Source organism: Bidens hawaiensis, unplaced genomic scaffold (genome assembly GCF_021521415.1).
Source record: "Bidens hawaiensis isolate Kalapana, Puna unplaced genomic scaffold, B.hawaiensis_p1.1 tig00040085_1, whole genome shotgun sequence".
In the NCBI taxonomy this organism is placed as follows: Eukaryota; Viridiplantae; Streptophyta; class Magnoliopsida; order Asterales; family Asteraceae; genus Bidens; species Bidens hawaiensis.
In genome coordinates, this window is record NW_027497068.1 from 124,744 (window position 1) to 128,903 (window position 4,160).

Sequence of the window (4,160 nt, forward strand, 5' to 3'; positions counted from 1 at the left end):
TCTAGCCACCTAAACCAGGCTAAATTGTTTAGTTCGGCTGGGTAAGGAGTAACGCAACTTATGGACTCACAATTTTTAAACATGTTGTTTGTCCAAGAAACCAGGATTTACCTGAAAACATGTTCTTTGTCCAAGAAACTACGGGTGTTGGTCATCAATCACAGGCCAACGGCTATAGATGGTCAAGAGAAGTGGCGGATCTAGGAACTTTCACCTGTGGGGGCAAAGAAGCGTGTTCGATATAAACACTCGGTTGTAACGGGACGATTATAATGGGTCAAAACGTGTCGATTGTGTAAGTTTTGGTTTTAAAAAGCTAAAATTACATAAATCAATCCAGCTTAAAGAAAAAAAAAACATGTAAAATGAATAAACATTATGTTTGGACTCAAAAGTCTTGTAGTTGTATAGACCTATGTACTTCATCATCAGTTACATGTGCATCAATAATATATGCAGAAAAGTAATAATTAATGCATATTATTGCTTTAAGGGGTGATATTTAATCAACTCATTATAAACAAGAGTTGATGTTTTCCGTTTCCAGTTTGTTAAGACTAAACTAAACACACAAGTTGACAAAATTAGAGATTCTCATTTGGGCTTTCTAAAGGCCTAGGGGCCTTCTTAATTATGTTTTTTTTTTTTGGCTATGGACTTTTTTTTGGATTCCACCAACATATTTTGTTTGATGGGCTAATTTCAGTGGGAGCTTATCCCCGTGAAGCATGAATGTATCTGCCACTGTCAAGAGAGTCATGATGTAGCTATTGGACTATATTATTGTTAAGTATTATTAGTATGAGCCCACGGGCCCACTTAAGGTTTTAAGGGTTTGCATTCCGTTATCTATATATATATATTGTAATGCATTATTATGAAATAGTGACAACTAGGGTAGAGAGAAGGTCGTGGGAGTTTGGGAGCGAGCAGATAACCCCTTGGTGAAAAAAAAAATTTGGCCAAAGACATGGATTGAGGCAAATAAGAAATCAAAAGGTATGAAGGTGTTACAAACTACTGACTCTCGATCCCTCAACTAACACTAACAAGATCCAAAGTGTAGACTCGATGAACAATAGGTGGTCCATGGATACTTTGGCTGTTTCACACGGAACCATTTTGAAACATGAAGATAACGAGGCGAATCTACAAGATTCACTGCTCGAAGGCAAGATGGAAAGGTTGACTCAACGGATGAGAGTAAAACCATTTGAATAAACATCCGCTTGTGCATCATAAAGTGAACTTATAATTATAGCTTTTTACAAAAATAACCACTCAACAACCTACTTTAATAAGATAAAAAAATGATGATTACATCAAAACAGAATACAAACAGACAACAAGCTACGCTGCTACCACGTTTTGAATTGCAAAATCCAATCCCTTAAAAAATACATTGGATTGGGATCATTATTTTTGGTTAACAATTATGTTATTAAAATAGCATCCACAATTTACTCTCAATCTTGGTGGAAAAGAAACTATGATCAAAACATAAACCTAGTTTAAGGAATATGTAAACATGTCACGTTGGTCCAAACTCAAAAACTATCTTCCAATACCATCACAAACCGCCAACAAAATGGAGATTGAAATAAAACTCCGGCTACCGAACGCATCCTATCTGGCCACCACACGAAAACCCACCTCCAACAAAACCTCTTTTTCGACACCCCATCACTCTCCCTCGCTACTCGTCTAGCAACCCTCCGCCTCAGGTTCTACGACCTTGATTCCCACTCCATCCTGACCTTAAAATCCAACCCCCGACTCCAGGCTGGAGTCAGTCGGATCGAGGAGCTGGAAGAGCCCCTCGACCCGACCCTCGCCTCTTAACAGTCGAGGGTTCGAATATTTTAAAGAGGGTGGAGAGGGAATATGGGGTGGGGTTAAATGAGTTGGTGTGTTTGGGAGGGTTTAGAAATGTGAGATTAGTTTATTATTGGAATGGGTTGAAATTGGAATTGGATGAAACAATGTTTGGTTTTGGGGTTAATTATGAGATTGAGTGTGAGAGTGATAACCCGGATAAGGCTAAATTGATGTTGGAAGATTTGTTGAATAATAATGGGATTAGGTTTCGTTATAAGAATATGTCAAAGTTTGCAATTTATAGGGCGGGGAAGTTGCCTGAATTTGAGTAGTATTTGTTATTGTTGTTGTTTAAGTTGGTTGAATAATAAGAGTGTTATTACCCTTGTTGAGTTTTTGGCAATATAAGTTATGTAATTGTGTTAAGTAATAAAATATGGATTGTCTATTGTTTGGGTGTAGTGTGTTGTTATGTACATGATTGTAAAGAATACAATGTATGTTTGCGTATTATTTCTTTAGAACTGATAACTGATTATCTCTTTTGTAACAATCGAACCCTTGTTGTAGTTCGAGGTAAAAATCATAACTGGTTAACGGAATTGAAACCAGTTAATAAGTGGCATAAGAGAAACGGTTACCAACTAATACTAACTGATGGTTAGGAAGAGGTTAGAGTTTCTCATATAGAAATTGGTTAACATAACATAGGTTAATATGGTTAGTGTTAATAAGGTCAATTTGTAATGGGTTATTACTATTATTATCAGTTAATTGGTTAATAACCAAACCAATTGAATAGGTTAAGGATTTTTCACTCAAAAACCAGTTAGGGATCGTAACCGATTATTGGCAATACCATTTTTGTCCATTTGATCGCGTAACCGGTATTCCAAGATCATTTAACCAGTATTTTCACCTTTAGTTGTAGTTATCATATTTATTACCTTGTTTGGGCTCATATCTTTCTAAACAATATATATAAACTAAATCAAATAATAAGTCAACCTTCTATGGAGATTTTATTGGGAAGTGGGTGGTCACAAACGTATCATATATCTTTCTAAACTTCATAAAAAAAAAACTAAGTTGTGGTTCATAAATGGTTAGTGGTTACAATTAGAAATTCAACCCAGTGACAAAAATGTTATAGGAGGTGCTTATAAATAAAGTTATAAGCTTGGTAAAGTAAAGGCATGACAAATTGTTCGAAAAAAGAAGAGTTTAAGGATTTTATTTTTTTTACGGGATTTACCTTTTTTACGATTGTGGACACGGAGAAGCAATTACATGTTTTAAAAGTTTTACATGTGTTATACGTTATTGTAAAGTAGTTTAATTGCTAAAAACGGCTTTGGATACTTCTCTTAAGTGAGAAAGGCGTTTGTGCAGACATACGTGAACTTCTTTGCAAGACGAAATGTCCTTACGACATAAAAATGATATATAGTACTTTAAATGGGATCCAATGTGATATTTTGTTTGCAAAGCAATAACTTATGTCGTGTTTAAACTTTAGACTCGCCTACTGACCCATTTTAACGAGTATTTGAAGACCCTAATGACCGTGTTTTTGAACCGAGTGACCTGTGGGTCTATCATCCATGGTTGTTTACCATGTTATAATTGTTATTGAACCTTAGTGACATGTTTTCTTCACCGCAGTTGTAACTTGCAAGTTGCAACAGGCATCCATTCGGACCATTTGGTTGGATGGCTTAATGGGCCGACAATACTATAAATGAAAGCCTACATAGCTGCTCTTTTTAGCTGAATTTAATAGTTTATTTTAGTTTTACAAATTATGTTATAATAATTACTATTTACCAATTGTATTTTAATATTAACTATATAAATGATAGCCTATAAAATACATTTTAAACATTTTAATCTAAGATTAGGAATTTCGGAAACTTATTATACAAATCTTGGTCAAATATAATTCATAGTTTTTTTTTCTAGTTTAAACTTATAAATTACGCTAGCTCTTTGAAACTTATAAAATATTTGAATTTGTTAGAGAATTTAGATTTTTTAAAACATAAATAAAAAAAATAGTGATTGTTTACACAGAAATAAAAAAGCAAGCATGCAACAACTCGCACCATTAGCCTAGCTCGTATTAAAATGGTTATAGATACATCCGGCCAGCTATGTGATTGGTGGTCGACTAACATGCTTACATGCATCCCACACAACTTGCTACGTATGTGAAGTACCATGAGTAAACTTTAATGGGTTGAACCAAGCAAAATTATTGGGTCGAATACCAATATCTCTTCTTCAATAAAAATATCTTTAGAATCATTAAACTAATGTCATAATAATTGATAATAAAATGT

The 4,160-nt window shown here is 34.4% G+C and overlaps 1 pseudogene; it reads left to right on the forward strand.

The window, feature by feature from the left end:
• Positions 1-1,398: 1,398 nt before the first annotated feature.
• On the forward strand, positions 1,399-2,316 carry LOC143591836 (triphosphate tunnel metalloenzyme 3 pseudogene; annotated as a pseudogene).
• Positions 2,317-4,160: the final 1,844 nt, after the last annotated feature.